This window comes from Schistocerca gregaria, chromosome X (assembly GCF_023897955.1).
Source record: "Schistocerca gregaria isolate iqSchGreg1 chromosome X, iqSchGreg1.2, whole genome shotgun sequence".
Lineage (NCBI taxonomy): Eukaryota > Metazoa > Arthropoda > Insecta > Orthoptera > Acrididae > Schistocerca > Schistocerca gregaria.
In genome coordinates, this window is record NC_064931.1 from 624,203,077 (window position 1) to 624,224,246 (window position 21,170).

General features: G+C 42.2%; 1 protein-coding gene across 1 annotated transcript in view; it reads left to right on the plus strand.

Moving 5' to 3' along the window:
- Nucleotides 1–21,170, plus strand: part of LOC126298246 (monocarboxylate transporter 2-like) — a gene marked incomplete at its 5' end in the record, with an annotated part of 362,063 nt that overhangs the window by 62,359 nt on the left and 278,534 nt on the right. The window lies entirely within an intron of this gene.

A 21,170-nucleotide genomic window follows, 5' to 3' on the forward strand; every position in this document is an offset into this window, starting at 1 on the left:
GTTGCTGCCCCTGGATCACGGGGTCCCGGGTTCGATTCCCGGGTCGGGTTTGGGATTTTCTCTGCCCGCGGACTGGGTGTTTGTGTTTTCGTCATCATTTCATCATCATCATTCGTGATAGTGGCTAGGTGGGAATGGGTAAAAAATTGGAGTGTGAAAAAACTGGGACTTTGTACGGGGCTGATGGCCGCGCAGTTGAGTTCTCACAAACCAACCATCATTATCTAAATTTACCCAACAACGTTTTATGCAATTTAATCTCACTTCCGTTCTATATACTCATATTTAAGTACACATACAAATAATTCGTCTGTCATACTGACCTGTTAACAAAACGAGCGTTACCTGTTTCTGGTTCATTTAGATATACGCTGACATGCCTACTTAATGAGGTCTCCATACTCAGAAGTAAGGTGATCCCGTTAGCTTCGTGTATATGATTTCCGTTGAAGTTTTCCGAAGCTCTACCAAAAATTCTGTATATTCCTTTTTTTTTTACAGCCGCTAGTCTAATAGCATATTGTAAGTTTTCTCGATATCTGAATCGATGTTCGGTCCTGTTTGAATTCAGTCCGTCATTCCGCAACTTCTGAAACTGAAGCAGCACACTCCGTAGTATAAATAATCAAAAACTTTAGACGAATTTCCGCTGGTGACGTACCGACTAACGTGAAGGCTGTTATGATGGCTTCGTATTCCAGTTTCCCCAGTTGAACGAAGTACAATTGCTGGAACTACTTTGAAATCTCGTATAAACGATAGTATTCTTTCGATCAGGTGGACTCCTATTCTCGGGCCACATCTTCTAACGTACCAAAAACGTGTCTGTTCCAGACCGAGGCTTTCGCATCTTCATATCTTTGACTGAGGTAAAGAACCTTACGTTCATTCACGCAGCAATAAGCTACGGTGGTTAGTTTATTATTTTTTTGATTGTTTTCTCGAAACTATTCAGAAAGTGGTTGTCAAGTCGATATCCAAAATCTACTAATATACACACTAAAAAAATAAATTAAAAAAGAAAAGAAACGACGCGCCACGAAGGAACTATCCAGATGGGATAAAATCGATAGATGTAATGTACATGTGCAGACAAACAATTGATTAGAATTTCAGAAAAACTGGAAGACTTATTCGAGAGACAAAGCTTGATAAACTGAGCAAGTCAACAACGCGTTAGTCCACCAATGGCCATTATGCAAGCAGTTGTTCGGTTTCGCATAGATTTATAGTTTTTGGATGTCTACCTGAGGGATATTATGCCAAATTCTATTCAAATGGTGTGTTAGATCGTCAAAATCCCGAAATGGTTGGAGGGCTCTAATGCTGTGGCAACCTTGCTGGACAAGGTAGTGTTTGGCATGATGTTAGTATTTCACAAGAGTCCGCGGTGTCTCCAGACAAGTCTTAGGCCTGGAATCTCATTGACCGGAGTAGAATTGACTTCACTGATGATTCCTGCTTCGAACTGAGTCCCGATGACCAGCACAGCGGAACGACGGCGATACTCTACGCCACATTTTGTTGCCCTGTAAGGCAAGCCATCCTGCGATTACATTTCAGCAAGATAAGACCTGACCACACACGTCGAGAGTTTGCCAAACCCTACCTTGGACTGCAGTGTCACCGGATCTTTCATCAATTGAGAATGTTTGGAGTTTATGGGCAGGACCCTCCAAACAGCTCAGGATTCTGACGATCGTACATGCTAATTGGACAGAATTTGGCACGATGTCACTAGGACATCCAACGACACTATCAACCATTGCCAAGCCGCCTAAGGGCCAGAGGGGACCATTGCGTTATTTACTTGCTCAGTTTGTGAAGATCTTTGTCTTGAAGAAATCACCCAGTTTTTCTGGAAGTGTAAACATTTATTTGTTTGTACATGAATACCATATCTACCGATTTCCCTCCTATTCGCACAATTCATTCGTCATGCGTCTTTTTTTAAGTATAATAATCCGACAAAAACGGTGCAAATGGTTCAAATGGCTCTGAGCAGTACGGGACTTAACTTCTGAGGTATTCAGTCCCCTAAAACTTAGAACCACTTACACCTAACTAACCTAAGGACATCACACACATCCATGCCCGAGGCGGGATTCGAACCTGCAACCGTAGTGGTCGCACGGTTCCAGACTATAGCGCCTAGAACCGCTCGGCCACCTCGGCCGGCTAAAAACGGTGCACATAGTGTGCCTATGGTTCCCATGTAACTACAATAAAGATATTGAAATATCTGTAGAATCTACGTAGTTTAGGCTATTGAGAATTTATCGTCATTTTTATCAAGAGAGGAACTACAGAGGCTGTTAACAGCTGAGTAATTAGAAAATTAAAAAAAGTAACGCTATGATTCCGACGGGAGGACTACGCAATACTCTCATGCCGCTGTGTCACCTCTACCGAATGGCATCATTTTGATACCGCAGGGAGATGCATGGGATCAACACATCACTCTCCCGGTCGTTGGCAGCTGTCCAGCCCTTGGAACAGCTACTTATGTTTCAACTGAGCTGCTCAGTTGGTCTCGTGAAGCTGAGTGTACCCCTTTCCAGTCCTCCAAGCTCCAGTTAGTACAGTTTTTACATAAAAATTATGGGAACATGCATAAACATTTTAAAGACGTCATTGAGTTGAAACAATATCAAAGACGCTGTCAAGGGGAATTCGTATACCTATAAGTTGGTGTATTCACAGCGCCATGCAAATATTAAAACCACCCAGAAGGAGATGAGGAAACGAAATGCAACTTAAAGGGCTGAGACGGTACGAGTTGTTACATCAATGACTACAAAATCGAGTCAAATTTAAAAACAACTTGACAGTATTATACCACTTATCAGTATGATTGCGCTCCTTCTGGTCTGGATCCGTGAACCGAGTCGGTTGGAAAGGGTGTCGTAAAGTTGTTGTTCCTCTACTGTGTCACACAGGCCCCCACCTGTTGTAACTGGTGTTTTATATCCTAGATACTGTCATTGGTGTGGAGTTTATGTACGAGCTGGTCAACTCAGGTTCTATCAGGGACAGGTCTGGGGATCTTACTGGCCACGGCAATACCTCAACATCATGCAGACAGTTCATACACACACGTGCCATGTGTAGACGATTGCTGGTTGATTTGGCGGGAGAGGACCGAAAAGCGAGGTCCCTTTGGATTAGGCAAGGATGGGGAGGGAAGTCGTCCGTGCCCTTTCAAAGGAACCGTCCCGGCACTTGCCTGAAGCGATTTAGGGAAATCACAAAAAACCTAAATCAGGTTGGCTGGAGGCGGGTTTGAATCGTCGTCCTCCCAAATTCTAGTCCAGTGCTCTAACCACTGCGCCACCTCGCTCGGTATGTGTAGAAGAGCCCTATCCTGTTGAAAAATGGCCCTACGATACTGTAGCACATGAGCGTGCAGGATGTCCATGACGCACCGTTTTTCAGTCAGATTTCCCTGTTATGACCCGAAATCATACCCGCTGGCTCAACAGTGTCACCCCAGATATAACACCGCTGTGCTTCTCCTAAACATTGGAGAATGGGACCTCTCCCCAGGTCGCCTCCATACTCGCCGAAGACAATCACCTGCGGTAATACAGAACCGCGATTCGTCCCTAAACACAATGCGATGCAGTTCATGGGCAGTTGTTATTAACGTCAGAATACGCATTGGGCGGCAATTCCCTAGTCTGCCGCTGCTCTTCTCCGATCGATGGTGGAGAATGTCACAGTATGTTGGAGGTAGTCCGTTACTTTTTCTCGGCTGGCAGGTGCAGATGTGAAGTAGTTACAATGTGCCTAATGCACAATACAACGACCCTAATTCGTGGTGATCACACGTGGTGGACCAGAGCCTTGACGCCGAGTACCCCTACACTCACGTTCAGATGCAGCTAAACACTAGGCCACTGTCTCATCAGAATGCCCCACACATCTGAATATTACGCGATTTGACCATTCCGCCTAATGGACAACCACAAACTCTGTCCGGTGCTGATAACGGTGTCTCAGACTTGTACGCTGCTTCTTCGTGTCCTTCACAGAGATCACTAAACATCTGCGCTGTTCAGGGCCTTATGTACCCTCAAAACATCAGCAACAATAATGTACTTTGTTGTCCATTCTACCTGTCACAAAAAATTGCGACACTGAACATGGACATACCGGACGATAGTATTATCTACGTGCACAAAGTTACACTAACAACCGACTACGTCTTCTGGTTGCTTTACTGTTTCTATCAGGCAGTGTATTTGTTTGTGGCGAAAAATATAGCACCAATTTTCATTCTCTTTGTTATGTTCATGCATGCTTATTTCTCTATTTTCTAGTTATACTTATCACTAACATATGTAAAGAAATAGAGGCGTATGGGGAAGCCATATACTGTTACGTTTTATTCGATAAATATTATAAAACCATCTGCGCGTAGCGGAGGCCGGATATTGTAGTAAGATACTATACCCTGGTTACAGCAACGTTATGGGATAGTTTCCTTATAATCCATCCCTAGTACTCGCCGAAATCGTATCATCCATGGATTCCGTGTTTATTGGCCTACTGAGAACGGCGAAATGCGATACTGGCCAAGCTCCCATTGCGGAATAAGAGCTGCGCAGAACAGAGACAGAGAGAGAGATTAAACGATAACGACCGGTTGATGTGGTCACCACAAAAGACCACATAACGACCTAAGAGGCCAAAGAGAAGTGCAAGCAATACAGAATATCGTAAACAAAGATGATTTTGTGTTTTATGTATTACGGCAGTATGGCTGTTGACTTTGTCATTATTGCCACAAGGGCCTTAACGAAGCCATTCCATACAACATAAATACAGTTTTACACGCAGCCTGTATATCAGACATAAGTAACTTAGCAGCCTTTTGATACACAGATACAGAAGCGTCGAATCGATGACGTCTAATTTATATACGAACTAATGCCTCAGATTTTGTTCAAATGGCTCTGAGCACTATGCGACTTCTGAGGTCATCAGTAGCCTAGAACTTAGAACTAATTAAACCCAACTAACCTAAGGACATCACACACATCCATGCCCGAGGCAGGATTCGAACCTGCGACCGTAGTGTTCGCTCGGCTCTAGACTGTAGCGCCTAGAACCGCACGGCCAGTGCGGGCTGCGCCTCAGATTTGCGTATGTGAAAACTCTTAATGCTTTTTAAATAAAACAGATTTTATTAACATGCTACGCCTTTATGCTTCATGTCTACATATTTATTTACAGCACAGTCACGCTAGTGAGGAACATATTTCTCCAAACGAGGGACTTGTTTCTTGAAACCGTCACCGAAGAATGTTTGACTGTGTAGGGAAATAATCCGATTGGATTTTGACTGATGCTTTTTATGCGGTGTTTGGCCTTAGGACAATAAAAAACCAATGCGCGTGATGCCTTTTATGCGGCTTTTGGCTTCAGGACAATTAAAAACCGATTTTTCCCATCCGAAGTGATATGACCCTGCAGTGGTGGATAGGCTGACGTATCTAACAGTATCACACCTGTACATCCATGCACATTGAGTAGTACAGTTCGTTTAATGTCTAACGTACACCTTGGGTATTGTTGTATTATTCACTTGTCATTTGTAGTCGACCACTATTAAATTATGATGCTTACAGCACCATATATTGCTACATTTTGTAACTATTTATTTTTATTCTGCCATACGTTTTCCCTCTTCTCCGATAATACTCTGTTGCATTTTGACGTTATTCTGACGAGTGGTATTATTTCTACAGCGGTTTGAAAGTTTAACATTAATTATAATCGCCCTGCACCTTAACCACAGTTTACAAAACTTACCCGTTTCGGAAATTCTTACACCCTTGGAACGAAAGTCAGTGATCATACTCTCTCGGAAGTCAGATAAATTGCTCTGTTTCCGCAATACGACAATGACTGCAGAGTTTGCGAGTTCCCCTCAAACACGTTGCCGTCTGTGAGAGGTTATTGCATGTTGGCGTCTAACATACGTGTGTCTCAGCTCAGATGAGCCGCTGGCTGTGAAGGCAACATTTCAGCAGAGACCACGAACTGCAGACCAGCGTAGAGAAGTGGCGGAAAGCACAGGCGGCTGCATTCTATGACGAGGATATTGGAAAACTGGTACAACGCTACGACAAATGTCGGAGCGTTGACTAAGTGGAGAAGCAGCTGGAGAGTGTAGCAAATTGTTACAAATGAAGAAGTTTTGGTTGTTACTGTGGTTTCCATTTCGCGACCAATCGGACCTTACTTTCCCAATATGCCTCGTACACAGAAGACGCGAGAGAGTGGAACATATCTATTAACTTGCTGGTTGTCGTAGCAGAGAAACTGCGAGTCCGGAAATGAGTCCCTATTCAAACCATAACAGACCCCGGGTATTGAAAAATTGGAAGGAGATTTTAAAAGCAATGGGAATTAGTAGCAAGGCCTTATTTTTTCATAGATAATGGACTCGACTAATGTCTGAAGTAGTGCTGAAGGGAACTGACACCATGAACCCTACAGGGCTGTTCATAAATCCGTAACAGTACAACGGGGGGGGGGGGGGGGGGGGAGGGGGGGGCGGGGACCTCTTCCGAACAGCTCGTTGCAAGGCAACCCAGAAGGGTTGCACTTCTTTCACGTTCAACGATTCTCCTCAGTCGTCGTCTTGCAGGGTCTTTTTCCGGCAGCAACTATGTCGGAGATTTGAGGTTTTACCGGATTCCTGATATTCACGGTAAACTCGTGAAATCGTCGTACGGGAAAGTCCCTACTTCATCGCTATCTCGGAGATGCTGTGTCTCGTCCCCCCCCCCCCCCCCCCCCCCTGCACCGACTATAACACTACGTTGAAACTCACTTAAATCTTGATAACATGCTATTGTAGCAGCAGTAACTAATCTAACAACTGCGCCAGACACTTGTCTTATATAGAACTTGCCGACCGCAGCGCCGAATTCTGTGTGTTTATTGTACATATCTCAGAATACTCATGCCCATACCAGTTTCTTTAGCTTCAGTGTATATCGCTGCGTGAAAGATGCACGGAAAGCTGAAAGGACGAATCCACGCTTGAAGCAACTTCTCTTTCAACATAACAATGGCAGACCACACACGACAGCTGCGGCATGTGAAAGAATCCGACGACTAGGGTTCACTGTCATCGATCATCCCCCATACAGTTCCAACTTGCGCCCCATCCGATTTTCAACTGATTCCAAAATTTAAAGACGTTCAAGGACTACAAAATGGTTCAAATGGCTCTGAGCACTATGGGACTTAACATCGGAGGTCATCAGTCCCCCAGAACTTAGAAATACTTAAACCTAACTAACCTAAGGACATCACACACATCCATGCCCGAGGCAGGATTCGAACCTGCGACCGTAGCAGTCTCAAGGACTACACTTTGATAGTGACAAAGTGGTTTAAGCGGAGGTGAAGAAACCAAGGATTCGACCAAGGTTGCAGTGGCCTTATTCTGGGTCTACTCATGTACTTCAGCTGTGAGGACCCTTTTTTAAAAAAAAGAAAAGAAAAAGAAAGTTACAACGCGATATGATACGCAGGAAACTTTTATGTCAACTGACTCTGGCAGTAGCAGCCTACACATGAAGTATCCCTCGTCATACGCAGTACCGTAGCTCGTAGAGAGTAAAGCACTCCGTCTTCAGGCCACGAGTGGCCTACCGGATCATCCGACCGCCGCGTCATCCTCAGGGGAGGATGCGGATAGGAGGGGCGTGGGGTCAGCACACCGCTCTCCCGGTCGTTATGATGGTATTCTTGACTGAAGCCGCTACTATCCGGTCGAGTAGCTCCTCAATTGGCATGACGAGGCTGAGTGTACCCCGAAAAATGGCAACAGCGCATGGCTGCTGGATGGTCACCCATCCAAGTGCCGGCCACGCCCAACAGCGCTTAACTTCGGTGATCTCACCGAAACCGGTGTATCCATTGCGGCAAGGACGTTGCCTCGTAGAGAGTATTTACGTAAATATAAGTATGCTACTTTCGCTTCTATACACCAATCGCACAATATGAGGCGACTCATCCGTGGAGGATACTGGCAGGGAAAGCTTGCTTTCGACTTGTAGCACATTGGTTGCTTTGACAAGCCCCGTCTCCGTCTCCTCTGATAGCCAGCTTATAGCTTACAAAAAGAAGGAATATGTTACTGAATAATGCGTCGAAGAAGTGACATGATGGATGATAAAGCTATGTAACATGTAACTGCATTAAGAGAACTATAATTAGACTCATGCGATAATAATAATAAATAATAATATTTATTTACGATGTGTTAATTTTAAATTACTTCTAAGGGGAGATCATGGCGAGAGTGGGTGCCAGGACTCCTTCTGGTATGTGACTGGTATTATTTCGGAAAACCATTGCAAATTAATTTCAGTTATTTGTGGAGAATTAAGTAAATTTGAAATGTTTGGGTTAGCGCAATTGACTCAAAAGAGTGACTGACCTTAAATAAATTCCCTGTAGCGGCTAGTTAAGCATTAGGAGTGATCACACAGTGATAGTTACTTGTTTAAAATAGTAAAGACCTACCTGTGCACCTCATATAAAGAAAAGATTTAGGACATGTGAGAGAAGATTTACATCATTACGCTAGAGTGTTGACAAACTACAAGATATGTGTGTTTACAATTGTAGTCTGCAGCTGGACCGAAATGGAAACGCTATACAAAAATATGGATGTTGGAAAAAGGAAATACTGAAAAAGAAAAGAAAAGTTGGGGAGGTGGTTACTTAATTACTGTTGCGGCACGGTAGCCGGGCCTGATGAAAGTCGTGAGCAGGTACAAAGCGGCCGGCGTGACGAATGGACACGTACGCGTGAGAACAGCCCGCCTCTCATGCACGGGAAATTTACCGACTCAGAAGCAGCCGCACACGTTAACCGCGCCGATATCATCTTGTCTCTACTATGAGATATTACCCTTAGTATCACATTACATACATTACGGCACCTACAGTCATATTTAGGAACAACTTTTAACTATAAATTACCATAGAAGCGGTTGGCTGCACGAGAGTAGCGAAATGGCCCCAACACTTTAATAGAAGTACTGAGTACAAATGTCGAGTTCTGCAGCTACACGTAATGAGAGTAATGCAAGACACAACCGATTTGTTCCAATTAAGACTGTTATGTAGCTTGGGTAAAATCGGATACTCCCCAAAATGTTTAGCGTTCAACAGCAGTTTAATGTACCGAGCAAGGTTGCATATTGGTAAGACCTAAAAAGGAAAACGAACGATCAGTAAAAAAAAGTTAATAAAGGAAAACCGAAAAAACTTACTCTGTGGGCATATTGTGCCCGAATATGACTTTACCGAAAGTAAATGTACCGTGAAGTCACCAAACGTTAATTATAAACTCCTTAAATTCTGGATGACTTTGCAACCTACGGGGCCAGAATGTGAGTAGCTTCTACTTTTTATTTTAGCTATTTGATAAGTGGTATGAAGTTTCAAAACAATTTCTTGTTGCTTCAAGAAATTTCACTGGAGTTAACACCTGTAAAAAGCTTTGTTGGTGTGAGAAATACGTCATGATTAAGTTATCATATTAAATTGTATTTTTTTTTTGTATAACCCACTTGCGTGAGGTCATTTTCTGGTTGAAATATTCAAGGACGTACTATCTACGACAAGGCCACTTCAAACGAAGTACCGTGCTATTGAAAAGTACAGGATATGCTACAATTTTTTGTTGCAAAAATACATCGTCGTGATGTAATTTTAGTAAGGTAAAACGAGTTTTTAATTGTCTCTAGGTGGCTTCGCCGTCTCCTAAGGTGAAAACTACTGGTTCTAGTCGCTACTCGGGCAAGAGTGTTATCTCTAGGGTACCAGTAACAGGTTTATCTTCCAAAAATGATATAAGTAATCACACATGTATATGTAATAAATACAAATGACGCAAGTAACTTTACTATTATAGCTGTTCAAAAAACGTTTCACACCATTCTCGTGACTTGCACAGTTTGTGGTTTTTCTTTTATTTTTCTGTGAAACTCTTTCCAAATACTCTTTCGACGACAGGAAATCGCCACATACAACCATCTGTGTGCTGCACTCTCGGTGGACCTCAATAAACGGCGCTGTGCCTCCAGTTGTGAGCTGAACTATTACATACACTGTTAAGTATACCAACATGCCTCGAACGGTCGTTTAAAGCTTTGGTCTGGCACGTATTGTCGCTTTACGTGTTTCCAGCACGGTAGGCTGGAGACAAATTGGCGTCCAACGGACTGAAGTCACTCGAACATTCTACCTCTGCAATATTTACTTGATGTATGAATCCTTAGAAAATAACCATCAGATTGGTCGGCAGAACCAGCTCTTAACAACCTAGAACTGAACTAAAATGATCTTCATCTCCCTGTTTTGGGATGTTCCTGTTTAGACATGGTAACTGGACTGCAGAACTATACGGGTGGATGTCGTGCAGGGTTGCGCCAAATACGGTTTAAGACGCATACATTCACCATTTTCTCTTCTCCTCGAACTCAGGGATTTGTGTGTTTTTATATATTTGGACCTGCAGATGACCTACAGTATAACATCACCGTGTTCTCCACACTCTGCTATAGCCGTTCTGGTATGTGCAACTGAATGTAGATTCAGAAAACGTTGATGGGTCAAACACAAACTTACTGTTCAGATTAAGATTTGCGCCAGCGAAGGGGCTATGTAACGGTCCCTTTTGTAGCTCATTAAGGTCTGTATAAGGAAGCGACGGAGAAAACACCAAGTACTCTATTTAAGCAATGTTCTGCAAACGTTCATACCCCCAAGATTCCAAAACAACCCCGAAACCGTAGAAATCACAAGACAACGGTACATTTTTCTGTGAACAATCTGACAATCAAACAATGTAGTATTTACTGAAGCTACTGTGTCATCCTTGCATGCAGTTGAGTTGAATGAGAGAGAAATGTTTAGAAAAATACGTGACAATTTGAAACTGATAAAAAGTCTCCCACAGATTCCAGATCCCACAGATTCCAGATCCCACAGATCCCTTGGTGTAAGGAGCGTAATCATTGGACGATTGAAAAGAGGAAAAACGTTGGGTGGATTGACGAATCACGGTACACAATGTGGCGATCAGATGGCAGGGTGTGGGTATGGCGAATGCCCGGTGAACCTCATATGTCAGCGTGTGTAGTGCCAACAGTAAAATTATGAGGCGGTTGTGTTATGGTGTGGTCGTGTTTTTCATGGAGGGGACTTGCACCTCTTGTTGTTTTGCGTGGCACTATCACAACACAGTCCTACACTGATGTTTTAAGCACCTTCTTGCTTCCCACTGTTGTAGAGCAATTCGGGGATGGCGACAGCATCATTCAACACGAACGATAGCCTGTTCATAATGCATGGCCTGTGGCGGAGTGGTTACACATCAATAACATCCCTGTAATGGACTGGCCTGCATAGTGTCCTCATCTGAATCCTACAGAGCACCTTTGGGATGTTTTGTAACGCCGACATCGATACCTCTCTTCAGTGCAGCACTTCGTGAAGAAAGGTCTGCCATTCCCCAAGAAACCTTCCAGCACCTGATGGAACGTATGCCTGCGAGAATGGAAGCTGTCATTAAGGCTAAGGGTGGGCCAACACCATATTGACTTCCAGAATTACCTATTGAGGGCGCAACGAACTTGTTAGTTATTTTCAGCCAGGTGTCCGGATACTTTTGATCACATAGTGTATTAGAAGTACTGGCACGCTTGATCTTTAAAAAGAATTGTATTTTAACATGTTAGTAATTTTAAATGCCATGCCTTATCAGTGGAAAGTTAAAGGCAACTGTTTTGATTTAAAAAATTCTGAAGTAGTTGTAGTGAACGGCACGTCCTGTAAATAAAGAACCGTTTACTTACTGTAGCGGTTACTCATCGACACCTCTTCTCGTCTTCGGGTACAATCGCATATAGACAGTGACGAAACAAGTGATGCGTCATTTTTGATTTGCGCTGATAAAATAGAGCGTAACACAGAAATGAAAACGCCGGCTTCCAATCGTCCGTAATAGAGAATAAAACGTTGGTGAAGAGCGCGGGCAGGGGCGTCGCCGATCGTAAACAAGGCCTCGCTCTGACTGCCCTCTGGAAATAGCGACGGCAGCACGAGCTTCCCCAACCCTAGCAGCTGCATCATGTATATGTTTATGGCGCACGCCATTATAACAGCTGGAAATCTTATATTACACTTTAAACTCCGTGGTTTCTCGGTGCTTTCTCGCCTGGTGGAATTGTAAATTGAGCAGAGTGAATTTATGCAGCACAGGCAATAAATATAGAGGAATAAAATACATGAGATATTGTAAGATATCATATCCACAACCGTTATAGGTGAAACTACGCGCCCTATGGACCACAAAGTTGCCTACACCCAGTCGATTCAGAGCCGTGGAATTAGGAATCCCAGGAGCATATCTTAAACACTCTGATGTGAATACGTTCTCTCCTAGTCAAAGAAAGTCTCGCATTTAAGGGATTTTGTATGAGACGTGAAAACTCCAAGTATTTGACACATATATCTATAATGATAGCCAAGGGTTATAGTAAGTCGTGGTATAGATGGGGTAATACTTCACGGTGTGATTAATTCTCGTAGCATGTTTATTCACAAAGGTACTAAAGAAACGAAGTTTCATTTCGGAAATAGTGTACTGTTTGAAAGGTTTTTCATTAATTTGGGAAAACGGACTTCCGTCATAAGCGGTCATCAATGTTTACAGAAAAATGTTTAGCAAAAACAACCATGCGATGCTCTGAAAGTGAGGGCGAAGGCTGACACCACCGCAAAAGATTTCATTTCTACGTGGACATCCTATAACAATGCAGTAAATTTACTGTGGTGGCTTATTTTAACAACACAATTAAAAAAATTTCTCGGAGTTTCAATGGAAGTCTCCGCACAAAGTACTAGAACCTTTACATCACTGTACTTCGATATTCAAAACAGATAGCTGTTCAAAACATAACATCATTTACATAAGATTATTTAGGTGAATGAAGCAACGTTTCCACAATTTTGCAACTCATATTCATCAAGCAAAGACGAGGCTCTTACTTGCCTGGCAACCAGAAAAGGTTTCTTCAGTGTATTGTTTCATTAAATAAAACATAATTGCTTCAGTTTCCGATATATAACAATTGTATGTTCTACAAGCAGAACTGACGAATATTTTCTTGAACAAACGCTTTATTTAGTAGCATTGGTAGCCAGCGAACACTAGAAGAAAATGAAGAGGAAAAGGAGAAACGGTCTTCTAACATACAATGATTTCCTCTTTAAACTAAATGATGTGAAACACTATAATGTGCTATACTGTAGCGGTCTGCCAGGTTCTGCAATATAGAAAACATAAATAACAAACTCATTTTATTGCAACTTATTCTTTGATCATGCAGTTAAAAAAGGACAACTTTTTGCATGTCATCGCCTTATACGTTTCTCCATTTGTTTCAGATAATAACCTCGTATACTTAAAGATTTAAGCGCATCTCTTAACAGTAACCTTCAGACGAGTTACTGCCGCTTGTACAAAGTCGCCTCTATTCCTTCCTATTCCTTTCAGTTCTCGATGAAATACGCTTACGAATGAATAATCTTTCTCTCTGAGCACTCAAAGAGCCGTTGTGTTTCAGAGCCAACGTCAAACTTTGGGTAAAGCGTTTTAAAACATGAGTGCCCTCTTTTGCAGGCACAGTCGTTGGTATTCTACTCATAGCGGACAGCCGTAAAAATGATGGATGAAACTACTTCGGAGAACTAGTGACTAACACGTTAGGATTTCTGCTGCCTGAAAATTAACAATAGTTTGCCCCAACGTTACGTTCAAAAGTTATCTTTCTGATAACTGTGAGCTACAGCACATAAACTTCACGGTATCGTCCTTGCATGTGGTTTGAATATCAAGAGAGGCAGTCCATTTATGAAATTGTGTGTTGTCCTTTATTCGTAATGTGTGCAAGAAAATTACTTGTTCTTCTTGCAGTATTACCTTCGTTCTACCTCTTTGGCCATGTGACTGACATGTCGCAGACCATACGTTAGTATTCTATACTGGTCTCCACAATAACAATGGCTCGCAAAGTCGCATTATACCACACTGACTCTTTGTAGGAACGCAAGCACTTTCGTCACGTGTAGTAATATACTGCTGGCTTATTGCATGAAATATGCTGTGCAGAACTATGAAAGGCTGACGCAGAGTACCATAAGTCAGACAGCAAATGTGACAGGGTACAGTCTGTGTACTGACAACTGAGAAATGTGCACAGTACTTCGAAACGTTCTGCCTTGGGTCCGTCTTCTACGAGTTTATTTTTAGCTCACGAAGTCCAATAATCTTCTATATAACGCAGCAATAAAACTATTCACGGTCGTCAGTAAATATGAAGCTCTCAACAGTAACGCATTAAATTCACATACGGATTAAGACTTATGCGGTCAGCCTGGAAGTAGGAGCAGTTTATTAGAAACGTGGCAGGTAATCTTACAGTGCAACATAGATGTTTCTGAAAATAAAATGGTGGTAGAATTTAGTGTGCAGTTGTTTTACACATCCGGACTTATCATCGGTGATGAAAATTATTTTACCTTAGTGGCCTTTAAATCCATAATAAGATTTTATGTGACATAATCAACAAAATAAGGAGTCTGGTGCTGACAGGTGTGAACATTACCGATTCATCAGTTTAATAAATCATGCTTGCATAATACTGACACGAATTAATGAAACAGTAGTTGAAAAAGGAGTGAGACAGAGTTGTAATCTATCCCCGACATTATTCGATAAGTACGCAGCTCAGGCAGTACAGGAAATCCAAGCAGAAATTTGGAGAGAGAATTCAGGTTTTGGGTGAAGAAAATAGAAACTTTGACCCCTACCGATGGCACTGTAATTCTGTCAGAGGCATAAACGATTTCAAAGAGTAGTTGAAGAGTATGTAAAACTTTTGGAAAAGGTTTTATGAGAAGAACATCAATGAATGTAAAATAAGGGAAATCGAATGTGATAGAAATAAATCAGGTCATACTGAAGAAATCAGATAAGGAAATGAGACATTAAAAGCAGTAGATGAGTCTTGCTGTTTGGGCAGCAAAATAAGTGGTTATGGCCGAAGGAGAGAGGATATAAAATGAAGACTGGATATAGCATGAAAATCATTTTTGAAAAGGAGGAATTTTTTAAAATCCAGTATAAATTTCAGTGGAGTGTTGCCTTGTAGGAAACTTTGATAATTAGCTCAGACAAGAAGAAAATAAAAACTTTTGAAATGTCGTGCCATAGAAGAACGTTGAAGATTATATTGGTAGGGCGAATAACTACTGACGAGGTGCTAAATCGAGTTGGAGGAAAAATAAATTTATGGCATAAGTTGACAAAAAGGGGCATCAATTGTTAGAGCATACCCTGAGAAGGGAAGGGTGGTGATCAGTGTGGGGGGTGGGGGTTGGGGTGGTGGGGGGAATAAAGAGGGACACCAAGGGATGAATACGGTAAGCAGGCTCAAATGCATGTAGGTAGCAGTAGTTATTCAGAGATGAAGAGTCTGGAATAGGACAAAGTATCGTGGAGAGTTGTGTCTAACCAGTCTTCGGAGCGAAGACCAAAACAACTGCAACAGATTCCACAAAGCTTAATGTTAATGCAACATTAAATGAAACCAGTTCACTGTTTCTTTATCTCCACGATGCGATTCAAATGTTTAAACCACCAGTATCAGGTGGATTTACATTTGTTAGAATTGTGTGTGTGTGTGTGTGTGTGTGTGTGTGTGTGTGTTGTGTTACGATTTTTTGTGACAACTTGTGGCACTGTCTAGTGAAGAAACAAAACACTATATCAGAAAATGGTTATGGGTCTCTTTTGACAAAAACTAAACGTATATGTAACGGTAAAAATAAAGTAAGTAAAATAGAGTACCTCCAATGGTCACAAGTCAGTTTCACAGGGTTGTGTTGCAACGTTTAGTTTTTTGTCAAAAGAAACCCAAAACCATGTTCTGAAATAGCGTTTTGTTTCTGCACTAGACAGTGCCACAAGTTCTTCTAAAACATCGTATAATGACATACACACACACACACACACACACACACACACACACACACACATGTCATACTAATAAATGTAAACCTGATGATGGAGATTGAAACCTTTGAAACGCGTCGTGGAGATAAATAAACAGTGCCTGGTAACAGTAAACTTGATGTTTCATTTAATGTCAATAACAGTCACGGTAAAGCCTAACATAAAAGTTCTCATTTAAAGTTAATATAACATTTTCCAACTGCAATCGCCTGTTAATCGATACCGGAGTACCTGAGGAGTGCAAGCAGGGTGATCTCTGACTGAACCCTTCACCGAACTCGCTGCCGAATGAATCTCTCATAAGCGAGTTTCCCATCGGAAAGTAGGGTAACGGGAACGTAATTTGTATGCTAATAAGAATTACGAGCACGCTTAACTGGTCAGCCCCGTATCGGGTTCTCTGATAAAACAATCTAGGCGGCTCTTGCAAAACACACACGGGCGACCGCGAACGAACCGTAATTGAGTAGTCGCCGAAAAAGGTCACCTCTTTAACAAAACCTTTTGAATTATTCCGGTAGCAATGACTTTCTGCATATCAGCTTTTTTGCAGTTCTCTGTCCCCTCTCTTTTTTAGCTAACCCAATACGTAATCATTTCCTAGTGCCACTAAAAAACTTCACTCATGTCAGGTCCTGCAACAACAGAAAAAAAGTAATCCCTAATTTTTAACTCCACAACTTAATATTTAGGTATGGAGTCCGTATAACATATACTTTAGTTTCTGGTTGGGAATTTCGGGTCATTATGAGCCAATGATGACTGATACTATACTTCTGTTACAGAGACTAAATACTTTGTTCTTAATATTTCAATGGTGCATTTCAGAATAACCATCCGATGCCTGAAATGCCGTTAATTACTTCCGTTTTCCAAGCTGATGAATTAACTATTGTTTAACTTGAAATATTTACGAAGTGTGAAGAGCGATATCTGAAACAAATAGCTGGGCGTTTAGATAAGCATTAATAGATATAATATTGGAGCAATGTCGCCAAAGGACTATTGCGCTGACAAGGGCTATAACATAGTATCTCCCGTAGATAAAACTCTATACGAGTGTAAAATGCATTAGACTCTTAATTTCGGGTAGTTGTAAATTTATTTATTGCTTTGTGCAAATAGTAAGTTCGAACAATAAATACATTCGTATTTAATTTGTGAATAGCGCTTTGTTTCGACCTGAACGGTGTGTGTATGTTTGTATCTTCATTCTGACGTTTATACCTCTGAATTGACCAGATTACCTCTTAAAGGATGAAAAGAAAGAACTAATAAGTGAACGTTGCTTCAACCTGGCAGGAACCATTTCAAGGGAAACAATACATACGTTGGCGGGCTCCGATCAGAAGCAAGTAAGTATACTTTGCGGTTCTAGGATAGTATCTGAGTCGAGAGAGGTTCGTGTTCGTCCTTACTGGTTTTATGTACCAAAAATCCTGGGACGAAGACGTATATCCTAGAACTGAACCATCATCGGCAGGCATAAAAGTTCACATTTCCTACGCTTTGTTCGTTCATGAGTATCAGCTAAAGACGGAAGTGTCGAGACAGGTTATGCATTAGCAGGGCTAGGGAAATGCTAATGAATTATACTACTGAGTGAAACAACCTTGTAGCAAAATACTGCAATCTTAGCTGGAAGCTAATAAACCAGTCACGGTTCAGTCGACCTGTTGTAAGCTTTCTGTGACTTCTCTAATCGATTCAGGAAGACTACATGTATCGTTCAGTAATCTAATAACTGGGTTTTACCCTTGTCCTTTTAGAAGTAGTACGCTGCCCTGTTTATGATGATTTCCTAAAATGAATCTATAATATAGTTACAAAAACTAATTTTTAATTTAAGCATACGAGACTGCTGGAAAGGAAACTTGCTGCAAATACAGGGTGATTATAATTAAGCTTTCCCAATTTAACACGTTATAACACGGAAACTAATTACCGCAATAGGACCAGACTTTGTAGCATTAATGTCAAGGACATAGGGAAGAGAAATAATGCAGAATCAGTTGAAACACTTTTAATGTGCTGCTGCGGTACATAATACCATTACATACAGGTATCACTACTGCTACAAAAGGGGCTCAATATGGCACCCTTCAGTGTCAAAAGCTTCAAATGGCTCTAAGCACTATGGGACTGAACATCTGAGGTCATCAGTCCTCTAGACATAGAACTACTTAAACCTAACTAACCTAACGACATCACACACATCCATGCCGGGGGCAGGATTGAAACCTGAGACCGCAGCAGCAGCGCGGTTCCAGACTGAAGCGCCTAGAACCGCTCTGCCACACCGGCCGCCTCCTTCTAGGTATTCTTAAGTTTTGGAAACAGATGGAAATCTGATGGGATCAAGTCGGGAGTATATGGAGGATGATCGATGACAGTACACCTAAGCCGTCGGATTCTTGTAGATGTGGCAGCGCTTTTGTCTATTGTGGCACTGTCATGCTCAAGGAGAGGTGCTCCATGCTATTCTAATGTGACCGGAGAGGAAAAATAAGTAGTTTACTGACTTAAAAGTGCTATCAAACTCCAGTATAAAATGCAACCACTGTTACTACTTTACCCTTCACAGTTCGGAACAGAATTATCTCCACTAGAGCTCGCTTTTAATCATCGATTTCTGCGAATGTACACGTTTTCCTTATTCTTTTTATAGAATTTTATTTGTTTATAACATACAGGCATAAAAATCATTTCTTGCTGTCGTAAGATTTTTATAGACGTTACAGGATAAGGTTACATTCATTCAGATACTTAATCATTATTTTTAAAATTATTGTAGCATTTGGTGAAGGGGAATTACCATTTTTGAGGGTAATGGTTGATGATATCTGAGTAATTGTAAGACATACGCTTGCTGCTGTCATACGGCATACATGTCAAGAAAATGTGATTTATATCTCTTGTTGTGCCACTCCGTCATATTCGGAATAAGAATTATTTCGTGCGTGTATTCGAAGAAGATGACTCTGGAATGATCCACGGCTAAATCTCGTACAGATCATCAAACATACAAATTTGTCTTTCGCATTAACTGAGTGGAAACAGGGCATCGGCTTTATACTTTCGTAATATTTCCTTTTAAGTGCGTTCCGGTATTTGACATTCGTCCTCCTTTGGCGTCTTGCGCTTCCATAAAACGTAGTCTGCAGAACTAATGGGCTTAGTTTCATATTTTTTGATGTACTCTTTTAAGCAGCTATCTTCTTGAAACTTCCTGGCAGATTAAAACTGTGTGCCCGACCGAGATTCGAATTCAGGACCTTTGCCTTTCGCGGGCAAGTGCTCTACCATCTGAGCCACCGAAGCACGACTCACGCCCGGTACTCACAGCTTTACTTCTGCCAGTATCCATCTCCTACCTTCCAAACTTTACAGAAGCTCACCTGCAAACCTTGCAGAAATAGCACTCCGTGATACTCACATGGGGAGAGATCGACATTAGCGGTGTGGGGACGTGCGTAATCATGAAGCACCACTTGTCACACGGAACTTGGTACACCGTTCCATAACGTCGGCATTCGATGGACACGCTGCCTCATGCACATTCTTCATTCTCCGATGGATGTCCACTGGTCTTTGTTCTTCGACAACCAAGAAGAGGATAACAGCACGTTGGTTTTGTTTAGACGCATTTTGTAATACAGTCGCCATAGTTCACGTCTCCGCATTTACTGCACACACGTCGGAAACACGAATGCCACATTAACATCGGTGCAGTGCTTATATACCCGCATCGGGATAGTACTACGTTGCATATACGCTGCAGCAATGCACTCACACCCCTTATACATAGTCGTGTGTAGAAGACAGACCAACACTGAAGCAGGCTGATGTACTGGGCCAGTTACTGTTAGTTCCATTCTGGTCTGACTCACCTTCCTTTCGCAAGTTAGCACGTTTAGCGCTAAGTCGTAGAATCATGTCCAAGAAGTATATGCAAAAGTGGTCCAATTTTATGGATTGTATTTCCGAAATGGAATTATTTCAACCTCTTCATGCGGTTGATTAGCTTTGTCTTATACATATATTCTTTGTTTACGGGTACCTTTGTTATTCTTTGGTCCAGTATAGACTCGAGAAGTATTTTACCAATTTTTTTGTTTTGTGTCTGCGGGTGGTAAGGCTTACGTGTAATTTGTAGCCGGCCGTGGTAGCCGAGCGGTTCTAGACACTTCAGTCCGGAACCGCGCGACTGCTACGGTCGCAGGTTCGAATCCTGCCTTGGGTATGGATGTGTGTGATGTACTTAGGTTAGTTGGGTTGAACCAGTTCTAAGTTCTAGGTGACTGATGACCTCCGATGTTAAGTCCCATAGTGCTCAGAGCCATTTTTTTGTAATTTGTAACTTTTAATTCGAGACCGCAGCTCGTGGTCGTGCGGTAGCGTTCTAGTTTCCCGCGCCCGGGTTCCCGAGTTCGATTCCCAGCGGGTTCAGAGAGTTTCTCTGCCTCGTGATGACTGGGTGCTGTGTGATGTCCTTAGGTTAGTTAGGTTTAAGTAGTTCTAAGTTCTAGGGGACTGATGACAATAGCTGTTAAGTCCCATAGTGCTCAGAGCCATTTGAACCATTTTTTTAATTCGAATTACTTGCCCACTTGCTGAGGTTACACGACACTCTACGACAGAAATAGGCCTTCACTTGGCGTTAGAAAATACCTTTCGAAGTTAGTAACACAACGTACTTTACGATAAAGTCTCAGAAAATTACTTCTTCTGTTTTCTCTTTTCGTTTTGTAACGCTCTTGGTATAACTTTTACAAATGTGATTAGAGACGTACTAAATGCCAAAGATTACAAGATGAGTTGGAGGATAGCTCAGCCCCTCTCTGTGGCTGCGCGGGGCTCCAGATAGGCCGCAGCTGGATGGATGTCGCTATTAAGGTGGCCGCCGTCATGGCGTATGCTTTACCGTTGACACCACGCTGTGCCGCAGTGGGTGGGCAGCGCCTGCTCACGCCCCGTATTACCTGTCCGTGTCCTCCTCGTCGCAGCAACCCACATTCAACAAAAAATTCCAAACTGGTTTATTCCTGCACTT